The sequence below is a fragment of the Boleophthalmus pectinirostris genome, unplaced genomic scaffold (genome assembly GCF_026225935.1).
Source record: "Boleophthalmus pectinirostris isolate CB_2022bp ecotype Guang Dong unplaced genomic scaffold, ASM2622593v1 HiC_scaffold_9, whole genome shotgun sequence".
Classification (NCBI taxonomy): Eukaryota; Metazoa; Chordata; class Actinopteri; order Gobiiformes; family Gobiidae; genus Boleophthalmus; species Boleophthalmus pectinirostris.
Window position 1 is genome coordinate 5,070,709 of NW_026571541.1, and position 13,007 is coordinate 5,083,715.

Sequence of the window (13,007 nt, forward strand, 5' to 3'; positions counted from 1 at the left end):
TATAAAGTTGACTACTTTGCGGATTTCACCTATCGTGGGTTATTTTAAGAACGTAACCCCCGCGATAAACGAGGGAACACTGTATTTCAACTTTTCTTCACAAACTGCTTCTTGATTAGTGTATAAAACCATAATTTATATTTACAACAGTTATTATCCCACCAAATTAAATCAAAATTTCAGAATCATCAGTCATACACACAGGCAAATTGACCTTTTGTGAGCTTTAAGTCAGGTTATAATGTTGTTACTGCCTCAAAAACAGAGCTGGAGTTGTGTTTTGTTTCATTCACATGTTTGAGTAACACTTTATTATTTCTGTCTACATCTCCAAAGGTCAAAATGCTCAAATTCACAGCTCCTTTTACCTTTATTTGAGTCGAGATTGGCAATTCCAGGGCTGAAATTATCCAAATGATGAACAGAGTGGAGCACTTCCTGTATCCCAGAGTGTTTTTAGTTTGAAGGAAGAACTCAGCCTAATTATGCAGAGTTTGTGTGTTAAACGATGAAACAAAACACAACTCCAGGTCTGTTTTTGACGAGGATACAACATCAGAAAAGAACCTAACATGGGACTTGTGCTTTTAATTTCTAAATAGTCGTACCAGAGACACAATTTCCTCATCTCCATTTTGTCTTATTACAATGCTCAGGCCAAATATTTCTCCGAATGTTTTTGTCGAAACTGAATCGTGCCTTGTTCTTTGGTGAGCGCTCGATGTTTGTTTGACTTATGTGAAAAAGAATTGTGTTTTTAACTGCAGCCATTTTCTTTTCTTTTAGCCTCTGTTGTCATGGCGCTGAGGGTGTTTCATAAATTATGTATGTGCTGTCTCCGCCGCACGAAACGCCAGGATAATGTGACAATAAAGAGAACGAATACAAAATAAAGACACTGAATATGCTTTTTGTGCGGAGAATTAGAACGGCGACCTCTGAACTATGAGCCAAAACATTATAACAAAAGACCGGAATAATACTGTACGTTAAAGGACCCATGTGTGTTTTTAAAGGTGCACTGTGTAACTTTTCTGGTGGAGGGTCCGTCACCTGCTTGTTTCTATTGATACTTCACTGCTCTGCCTGCAGTGTTGGGAAGGTTACTTTTTAAATGCATTCCCCTACAGATTACAGATTACATACCCCAAAATGTAGTTTGTAACGGAATCCATTAAATTACTTAAAGTAAGTAACGTAATCTGAATACTTTGGATTACTTGATTTGCTGTCGAGAAGCAAAGACGAGGAAATGTTAAAATAAGATGTTTTGTCTGCTAAAAGAAAATGAAAAAGCTCAGGCTTTACTCAACCAAATTAAAAATATTATTGATAGAAGAGGAGGAGACACGATCCACGCGGCATGATTTAGTCCTGTTAAATCCTGTTTTAGTCCTGTTTTAGACCTGGTTTTAGTCCTGTTTTAGTCCTGGTTTAGTCCCGGTTTAGACCTGGTTTATTCCTGGTTTAGTCTTGTTGACCTGGTTTAGTCTTGTTTTAGTCCTGGCTTAGACCTGGTTTAGCCCAAAATGTGAAAACAGTAAAATACCGCCGTGTAATCCATTTGATTTCAACAAAGTAACTGTAATCCAATTACCACTCATTAAAACAGTAACTGTAACTGAATACAGCTAACTCATAATTTGTACTCTGATTACATAACTCCGGTACATGTAATCTGTTACTCCCCAACACTGTCTGCCTGGAATGTTCCGCAGTATGACATTCATACAGGACGACAGTAGCTCAGTTGGTCAGAGCGTTTGTCCACTGATCCAAACCTTGGTGGAATCGAATCTCGCTCTCGACATAAACATCATTGGTGCGCCGATGATGACAGATGAATGCTGTTGTTGTGTCCTTGGGCAAGACGCTTAACCCCCAGTGTATGCATAAACTGGTGGACGAATGGATGTAAAGCATTGTAGAGTGCCTTGAAAGTGGAAAAGCGCTGTATCCTCCTGAGACCAGGCCAATTCATTTGTGTCCTTTATAGTGGACATTGAGTTAACCAGTCTTTCTTTTAACTGTTTTGAGACAAACTCTTAATGGGGGGACTAGGTTCCTCTGCCTAAATAGCAGTGATGCCACTAACGCGCTACATAGGCTGCATTCAGACTGCAGCCTGAAGTGACCCAAATCTGATTTTTTGGCCCCTATGTTCCTGTATCTGATCTTTTAATGACAGTCTGAACGACACAGATCCGTTTTTTTCAAATGTGACCCAGAACACTTGGATCTGTGCTCCTGAAACCGATACATATCTGATCTTTTGACATGCGACTTCAGTCTGAACGGCCAAAGTGCATTCATCCACCTACACGTTATCAACAAGCCACAAACATCACTATTCTGCGCTGAAGTAGGCGAAAATTGTTAATGAACTCTGTGTCACTGAAGTGAAGCACATCACCACTCACCACTCTTGGCTCCGTCTCCACATCCACACGTTCCTTTCAATGGACGTCGCTGCCGCTGCCCCACAAAACACCACGACCAAAAACCTCGTCCTTCTCCTTCTCAATCTCCTCCTTAAAACAAGTAAGTTGTTCATGTTCTGGCTCCGGTACGAGAGGAACTTTAAAATCTCCAGGTGCTCAATGCTTCATTCATGTTTGGACAACTTCCATAAAAACAGAGCACGCTCACTGAGGTTGACGTCATCGTGTCTCCAGTGCACATGCAGGACACTTTTGAGGCATTTACTGTTCACACTGGAGATCACATACAAGTCACATTTAATTGGAAATGTGAACGACCTCGCAAAAACATCGGATTTCACAAAAAAATACGAATTGAGAGTTAAGCCCTGCAGTCTGAATGTCCGACTACTTTTTTCAGTAACGAGTGTCTAACACAGTACTATTTCCAAACCAGTGGTCAGATTTAAGTTACTTATCTAATACACTGTACATTACTATTTTAGCGTTTCAGGGTGACGTAGGTTATTTATTTATTTTTATTTTTTGGCAGCGTGGGTTGTGTGACCCCAAAGATCATATAAATTGTCTCTGGTGACATGTTTCCTATGATGTTACGTCATCTCCCCTTCACCACGAGTCAGATGTAAACAATGGAGGGAGAGAGCTGTACCTTTTGCAGCTGGAAATACAAACATTATTTTGATTTTATTTCAGCTAAGGATGGCAACATAAAGGTTGGTTGTTCACTGTGCTGGTGACAAAGTGAATACAACATCAAACTTAAAGAAACATCTAGAGACACAGCATGGCACAACCATGTTAACAGAGCAGGTCCTGCCCGAGAAGAAAACAGTAACGTAAAGTAACTTGTAATCTAACTTTTTTACTTTTAAAAGCAAGTAGTCAGTAACTTAACTAAGTTACTTTTTAAAGAAGTAATCAGTAGTCAATAGTCAGATTACTATTTCAAAGTAACTATGGCAACACTGCTAAATAGGGCTTGAGGACTATACTTGTAGGTAGTAGTGTGTCCAAGAGACACAATTAACTCAAAAGGAGATAGTTTGTGGCTGCACTATGATCAGAAAAGAAAAAAATAAAAATTAAAAGGGAGTCTAAAAACTTTTTGAGGCAACTGTAGAAGCTTGCCAGAGATGTTGGTTATCAAAAAAGTGTTTTTTTTCTTCACTTGTTAACTTCGCATGGATTTAAAACCAAAATGTCCCCAACGTCCATTAGAGAGGACATGTTACAAAAATTATCATTAAAAATAAAATGAACAAAATTGAAATGCTAAGGAGTTCATTTGCCTCCAAATAGATAGAAAATCCACCAAAAAAATATGATGCAATACACTTTTTTTTTTCTTTGAATACAAGAAGGGTATAAAAATATGACTTATTTACTTATTTACCATTTACCATTAAACAGTTCTACTTTACATTTATTCAATTACAGGTTTATAGTTCAGAAATATCTAGAAAAACAGGCATTCTGACTGAGTGGGATTGCCTCTTCACAGATCTGACCTGTAACTTGGTGTGGTTTGGTCTCTGTGAAGATAAAAAGGTTTACTGTGTTCATACCAGTTTGTCAAAGCCTGATCCCATCAGATCTCAGAAGCTGAGCAGGGCCTGGCCTGGTTAGTGCCTGGATGGGAGACCACTGGGAAAAACTGTTGTTGTGCCCTTATTAGTAGTGATGTGTCGGTCGCGAACGATCCGGCCCTTAGAGCTGGCTCTTTGAAGTGAATGACGGCAGCCGATTTAGAGTGCCTTTCTTTTTTCTTTTTTTTTTTTTGTGGAAGCCATATGTGACTGGCCAAGATGTGTGGCGGCATCTGTGTGTCCACTGAGCAGGAGAGGGGAGGAGTTACAGCGATGAGCTCACACACACACACACACACACAACATGAAGAAGACGAGGGAGCGAGCGAGCAGGAGAGAGAGAGAGACGATGAGTGACAGCAACAGGAAACGCGGTAAAATTTGGACACATTTCAATGCAATATCAAAGGGAGAGTCCGGATTTAGCAAGATGAAAACATCATATCAAGAGTCTCCACAAATAAATAAACTAAACGTTTGTCTAATTGAGATGGGCCTTTTTTACACTTTATAATATGGAAGATAATTTGTTTCATCAGATTTTGAATTTTAAATGCTGTTGAATTTCTCACTTTGAATTTTTAAACTGTCAAAAAACATGTTTGAATTATTTTTATTATCAATTTTAGTTGCTGAAATTTTAAGTGTACATTTTCAAAGTGCATAAAATTCAATATAAAAAAAAAAACCTTTTAAATATGCAGCACAAATATTTTCAAGCCTCAAATTCAACAGTCAAAATTCAGAGTGTAAAATTCGCAGTGAAAAAAATTCACTTCACAGTAAAGATCCAAGATCCAGTCGAACTTATTAACCAACAGGAGACAAACAGGAGGTGCAGTGAAGCGATCTGATTGGTCAGAATTAGTCTCATCATAACCTCATCTCATTGATTTGTTAAGTGTAAACCCCGCCCACAGATGAGAACGGCCAATAGGAAGCAGCCTCTGTCCTCCTCGCACACACGATCGATTGCTTCTGCCTTGGCATCTTGGATTTTTGCTGTGTAATTTTTCACTGTGAATTTAACATTCTGAATTTTGACTGTTGAATTTGAGGACTTGAAAATATCTGTGGTGATTTTTTAAAATTTTGAATTTAAAACATAGCTCACGGGGATGACATACAGATTTATGTCAAAAATCCCGAACTATCCCTTTAAAATTTCAGCAACTAAAATTCATAATAAAAATAATTCAAACATGTTTTTTCAGAGTTTAAAAATTCAAAGTGAGAAATTCAACAGTGTTTAAAATTCAAAATCTGATGAAACAAATTATCTTCCACACAAAAGAACTGGCTCTCCAAAAAGAGCCGAAATACTCATCTCTAGTCCTTTGGTAAGACACTTCATCCACACTGCCTGATACGAAAGTGGAGTGTGTGTGAGTGTTGCTGGTGTTATTATTAATGCCATACTGTGAAACATTCCAGACAAAGCAATAACATCTCCATGGAGAAAAGCAATTATATTCTTTGCAGTGAATGTGACTGGCTGGATGAATTATTGTAATGATCATAAAACTGTGAGAGAATAAAAAAAAGCCCTGGTTTGATTAAGACACACTTTTATTCACTGGCTTCTAAATGTGTGAGTTATAATGTCCTCTGTTTTCATTTAATTTTCTTTATTTATTGCAGTTTTATGGTCTGCTCTTACTTGCTTTGACTGTTTTTGTTTGTGTGAGATTTAACTAATAATGCGTAATATTGTTTTAACTGTCTCTGTGCAGCACTTTGTCTGTTTATGAAATGTGCTGCGCAAATAAAGTGGATCGGGTTGGATTGCATGTTCCCCCTGTGACTCGTTGGTTTCTCAAGGATTTCGAGTTTGTTGCTCAAAACCGCTGCTGTTTAAAAGCGCGCACACAAAAAACGTCACGCTCTACCTGCTCCAAAGGTCCCTCTTTCATCTTGACAAAGGCAGTAGTGCTGAGAGGTTGACCTTGTATGAGTTCTCCAGCGCATTTAACACCAAAGTCTGCTGCTCAGAAACAAATCCACATGGGAATTTGTTCTTCTCTGGTTTGCTGGACTGCAGATGATCTCACTGGGAGACCTCAGTATCTCCGATTGGTTACAACATCGGAGCTCCACAGGGGATGGTACTGTCACCAGTTCTGTTTACCCTGTTCATGTCAGACTTTAGATACAACTCAGGGCTGTGTCACATGCAGAAGTACTCTGATGACACAGCTGTTGCGGGGTGTATCAGTGTAGTGGACCAAACAGAAAGGCATAAAAATAAGTTTAAATTTAATACAGTCAAAAAACTAGATAATTTAATAAAGGCTCAAATTAGGCAAATCATGAATATAAAAAAGCTGGGTCCAACTTGGGTAACTTAAATCAAACTGAACAGAACAAAACTAACCCACCAGACAAAGAACAGGGGAGTTTAAATACTAAGGACCAACTAAATCTGAAGACAAGAGGGATGAATTACACTAAATAATGAACTAAAACTACTAAATTAATCAAAGTAACAAAAAGGCAAAGGACACTTGAAAAATAATGTTTATGCCAAGACTCCGACAATTCGACGTCAATGTCTAAATAGCTGCATGTCGGAATAGCAGCATGAAACTGTATTTGGGCCTACAGCTCAACATCAGACTGGACTTTTCTGAGAATACTCATCTGCTTTACAGAAAAGGACAGACAGGTTGTACTTTTTCAGAAGGCTGAGAGAAGCTCCTGCTGATGTTCTACCAGGCAGTTATCTCGAGTGTCCTCTTCAGACCTCAAGAAAAAGGACACAGGATGGTTGGATGAGCTGGTGAAGAAGGCAGGTTTTGTAGTGGGTGCAGAGGCGGACTCACATTTGTGGCTGAGAAGAGGGCCCTAAACCAGCTCCTGTTGGTCCTGGAGAACCCCCAGCACCCTCACCAGACTGGAGAGCACCTTTGGGACAGACTGTTGTACCCGTCCTGCTCCGCATGTCATATGCCTACACAACACATCGCTATAAATGTAATTACTCATGTTATTGTTATTATTTTTCATTGTTGCTGCTGGAAAATTAAATAAAGTATCTATCCATCCATCCATCTCAGACATGTCAAACTCAGGCCCGGGTGCCAAATTTGGCCCACGATATAATTATATTTGACCTGTGAGATCATATCAAATATGTATTAGAGCTTTAGATCTGCTATAGGAACATGATTTATTTAAAATGCTGTTATTATTTTATATTCTGCTTGTTCTGGATTTGATGTTTAAGCAAAACTATTATTAAACATTTATTTTAACAAGACATTTTTAACATTCCATTCCATTTTCTTCCACTTATCCAGGGTTATTTTTAACATTATGTATCTTGAAAGAAGAGAAAACATGCAGATGTTGTTGAAATTTTTAAGTAAATATTTCGTTTGGCCCACGACTTAGTCCCAGTTTTTAATTTTGGCCCAATGTGAATTTGAGTTTGACACCTCTGATGTAAGGCTACGTTCAGACTGCAGGGCTTAACACTCAATTCCGATTTTTTTGTGAAATCCGATGTTTTTGCGAGGTCGTTCACATTTCCAATTAAATGTGACTTGTATGTGACTCCAGTGTGAACATTAAACGGCCCAAAAGTGTCCCGCATGTGCACTGGAGACACGACGTCCAACCACAGTGAGCGTGCTCTGTGTTTACGGAAGTTGTCCAAACATGGATGCAGCATTGAGCACCTGGAGATTTTAAAGTTCCTCTCGTACCGGAGCCAGAACATGAACAACTTACTTGTTTTAAGGAGGAGATTGAGAAGGAGAAGGACGAGGTTTTTGGTCGTGGTGTTTTGTGGGACAGTGGCAGCGACGTCCGTTGAAAGGAACGTGTGGATGTGGAGACGGAGCCAAGAGTGGTGAGTGGTGATGTGCTTCACTTCAGTGACACGGAGTTCATTAACAATTTTCACCTACTTCAGTGCAGAATAGTGACGTTTGTGTCTTGTTGATAACGTGTAGGTGGATGAATGCACTTTGGCCGTTCAGACTGAAGTCGCATGTCAAAAGATCAGATATGTATCGGTTTCAGGAGCACATATCCAAGTGTCCTGGGTCACATTTGAAAAAATCGGATCTGTGTCATTCAGACTGTCATTAAAAGATCAGATACAGGTCACATAGAAGCCAAAAAATCAGATTTGGGTCACTTCAGGCTGCAGTCTGAACGCAGCCAAAATCATCTCTCCTACTGTAGTTCTAAATCAGCTCTTTGTGACCAGACTGTGTTAAACTGTGTTGAGTAACAGAGTTTCAGACAGAATAGTCCATCCAGATAGCCTCACAGCACCAGGAATTATTTATGACATCAGCCTGTAAAGTATATAATTAATATGCAGCATTTTCAGCACTTTTTACCATCGCAAAGATATTCTACTTTGTTCTGAATTGTTAATCGCCATGGAAACTGTCCTCGTTTTTCACCATCCTGAAAGCCATGGATACATTTTTAAGCTCACTGCTCTATAGCTACAGTAGAACCTAATTATGGCTCAGCACCTCGCCTATACCTCAGCATACGCACATGCGAAGGTCTCCAATTATAACTGTACTTCCCTCCTCTATATGTTCAGCCGTTTCTGGGTTAAAGGAGGATTTGACTGTGAAATGCAGCGAATAAATGAAGGTCAGGCTCCAAACATGAGGTGAGGGCCCCATCTTTTTCATGTATTTCATCAAACAGAGAATATAAGAGTGAGGGGGACCGTGTGTGAAGAGGAGAGCGTGTGCAAATGTTAGATTGTGATGGAGGTATGGATTCATGGTTTATTCTATGGAAATCAGATCTTTGTAGACTTTGTTAGTGACACATGGAGCTGCTGTATGAAAGCACAGTGTCTCATTTGGAGATGGGGTTTATAAAGAAGTGGACTGAGGGAGTGTGACGTCACCTGTAGCTTTCAGTTCCAATCAAATGAAGCTCACGAGGCTAGCAGTTAAAGGAGCGGGTTTGGAGGAAATTATTTACCATCCATCTATATATACAATGGTTACATGTATCTATGCTTCTATGCTTCTGTTGTGGTACACCTAAAAATATGTCACCACATTTAATAGTTACTGTAGTTATTATTATTACGAATAAGTTCTGATCATTAAGAAAATATATGTATATGTTTTTGCATATTTATTATTTTGCATAAGCTCTTTATAATCCTGTGCGAATATTGGGGAGTAGGATGGAATTCGCTGGCGGAACCTTTAACACTTGTACTAGAGTCAGAACATGAACAACTTACTTGTTTTAAGGAGATTGAGAAGGAGAAGGACGAGGTTTTTGGCCGTGGCGTTTTGTGGGACAGCGGCAGCGACGTCCGTTGAAAAGGAACGTGAGTGGCGATGTGCTTCGCTTCATTAACAATTTTTGCCTACTTCAGTGCAGAATAGTGACGTTTGTGGCTTGTTGATAACATGTAGGCTGAAAGAATGCGCTTTGGCCGTTCAGACTGAAGTCGCATGTCAGAAGATCGGATATGTATCGGTTTCAGGAGCACATATTGAAATTGCCTGGATCGCATTTGAAAAAATCGGATATGTGTCGTTCAGACTGTCATTAAATGATCAGATACAGGTCACATAGGGGCCAAAAAATTGGATTTGGGTCACTTCAGGCTGCAGTCTGAACACAGCCTTAGACACATCTGGGAAAGAAACACAAGTGTTGTCGTCAATCTAATCCTAAGAATCTCTTTCTATTCCACCGGTTTGTGTTTGGTTCAAAATCGCCATGAATGAAGGATTTATGCTTTATGATACTTTCATGTTAAGAATGATAGTAGGAATCTAATGATTTGTGTAGTTTTGAAGTTAAATCGCGGTATAGTGAGTTTGTGCGGAGCCATTGGTCTCTAGGGACATCGCAAAGTGGTTGCTAATGGTACGGCTGCTCACACTGTTCGCTTATATTTGAAACGTAACAGTTATATTATGTGTGTATGCTAAATGTATAAGACTCCCATTGACTGTAAAGAAGCCTCCTGACGTGATTTTTGTTGTTAAAGAACCCTATGTGCATTATTTGTTTAAGCCATGTTGTGACTGTGAATTGCACTGATGTTTCATTGAAAATATAGACACATCTGGGAAAGAAACACAAGTGTTGCCGTCAATCCTAAGACTCTCTTTCTATTCCACAGATGTATTCTTTTTGTTATCGTGGTCACCGCACTTGGGACCGGTAACACTATTTAGACATTGACATTAGCGTGGCCTAACATCTATTTTTCCCCGGACATGTCCGTTTTTCAGGTCCTGTCCTGGCCCATCCATTTTTTTTTATTTATAAAGTGGTGCAAATGTCTGGCTTTTCATTATCTTTCACTGGGGCCATTAAATTGTGCAGCTCTTGTAGCTCTCTGTAACTCAGAAGGAGCGAGCAGACACAAACAGTCGGTCAGTCTGCAACATGCCGAAGTGCAAATGCATTTAACAATGACTTGTACAAGAAATTCCGCGCTTTGCGTCATGGTCGGGACAAGTGGGAGGCCATGTGCACAGTGTACAAAGCAGACACATATGTTTTTAAAAGTGATTTAATTTTTTCAGGTGCAGCAGTCAATACTAAGTCAGCAACCAAACCAACCTAGTTAACTGCTACCTTCACAGAAAGTTAAAGTGCATGTGCTGAAAAAGGACTTGTTACTTTAAAGATGCATGGAGTTCTAGTTGGACTAGGAACAAAATTCGGCCCTGGCATTTTCCCTCTGGACGTCTGGACTGGCATTCAGGACAGTAGAAAAGACCGGGGGGAGGTCCAAATATGATCTAAGCCTCCTTAGAGTCAGGACTAAACCAGGACTAGACCAGGAGTAAACCAGGAGTACACAGGTGCACCTCCAGGCCCATCCTGACACTTGGAACCATAACGATGGTAGCCTTGCTTTTCTTGTCATCATTGCTGCTAGTCACAACAGACATCTCACTGACAAGTTTTCGAAAAGCTGGCAATTCCACAGTTGAAAATGGCGACAGCATATTTTCAACAACATACTCCACCATAAGTCTCCTAACCTCTTGAGGCTGAAGAATCTCAGAGCAGGCGAATGTTCATTTTGCTGCTTGTGGTTTTATCGCCACTCTCATCCTCCGCTAGCTTCCTTGCTGACTTCATGATACTATGGCACCTCTGTAAATGTTAAGTTAAATTACTGGTGCTATTTCGAGAAGTGGACAGTTCTTTAGGTTTAGCTTGACTATGGTGTTCTTCATATCCTTATTTTTCACAAGCTGAAAGTAATGAGCGTATGGCCCATGTGGAGAATGTGCTACCCGATGTTAGATGATCTGAAGGTTCACTCATCTCTCTCTTCTGTCTGATTAGACTGAAGAAAAGGAGGTGAAACATCTTGATCAGGAGTTTCACTGCTGCTGATATCACGGTGATTTTAGCGAATTTGTATGAAAAATCAAAAAACCCTGCCTGACCTCGCAGCATTAGGATTCGTTCGCTCAACAATAGGTGGGTACTTTTTTTATTTAACCAATCACTGCTATTTGGTCATGACATATGTAATGCGCCGCTAACGGGGATAACTGGTGTATTAAGCTTTTCCCAAATCCCGTAGGAAGAAGGACAATAACGTCTTTCCCCTTGATTAAATTCACCAAACATTCTCTTTGTTCCACCTTTAAATCCTCGATCTCGGCAATCATTGACAACACTGAATGTCTGGCTCTTCGCTCATTGGCTGCTGCACTTCCAGGGTTTTTGCGAACTGTCTAGTGTATTCTGATTCCTGAGGCACTAGGTGGCACCAGCCTGGCTACGAAAACCCCACCACTTCAGTCCAGGTTAAAAAAGCATTGTAATGCGTGTTACTGACATTTATACTGAGTAAAATATGACAATTTTTTCCCCTTACATTACTGTGTTACAGCAAAAAGCAATACATTACAGTAATTTGTTACTTTTATAAGGCGTTTCTCCCAACACTCAAAATAAGGAACACTAAATACAGCATGGAATAGACCGCAATAGAACAGAGAATTAATAGTGGTAGTGATAATCTGGCAAGATCATAGGGCTTGGGACGTGATCAGAGCAGCTGTCATCACCACCGCCATCTCTGTACACACACACGCCTCGTACAGCTACCTGCAGAAAGCCTTGACAACCACACGGAGACGGTGCATCTGGTGAAGCACTGCGGTTAGGAAATTATCTTACAAGTGACCACCTTGTTACACATAAATCAGAATATAGAGGAATATGAGTCCTTTTACCTGCACTGTACCAACTACTGTATTTTCCGGGCTATTGGGAGCGCTCTTAAGCCTCAAACCCCATCAAAAACTGAGCGCAGTCCCGCAATCCAGAGCGCCCCATACACGAATCCACTCGGGTGTCCCAGCACGACTTCAGTAAACTACAAAGCCGCACCATCCGCAGCGCCCGCAAACCCCCAGCGAAAAACACCCACAGCCACACTCATCACTCCACACGGACAAGGAACGGAACAGAGGAACGAACTGAAAAAGCGAGTCCAATGTGCCATTTCTAGATACAATTGAACAACTGAGTCACTGTGAACACGCCGACAATCCAGCGATCCCAGACAGCACCCTCCCTACTGTTGGGGAGTAACAGATTACATGTACCGGAGTTATGTAATCAGAGTACAAATTATGAGTAACTGTATTCAGTTACAGTTACTGTTTCAGTGAGTGGTAATTGGATTACAGTTACAATGTTGAAATAAATCGATTACATGGTGGTATTTTCCTGTTTTCACATTTTGGCTATATTTTTTTTTTTTTTTTCGATATTCTATTCATTTACCAGTTTAAACCATTAAACCATTAAACCAGGTTACCATAAACCAGGTCTAAACCAGTTTTAACAATTACTACGGAGTTATGTAATCAGGTACAAACTGTATTCAGTTACAGTTACTTTTCAGTGAGTGGTAATTGGATTACAGTTTCGATTACATGGTGGTATTCCTGTTTTCCATTTTGGCCTTTTTTTTTTTTTTTCGATAATT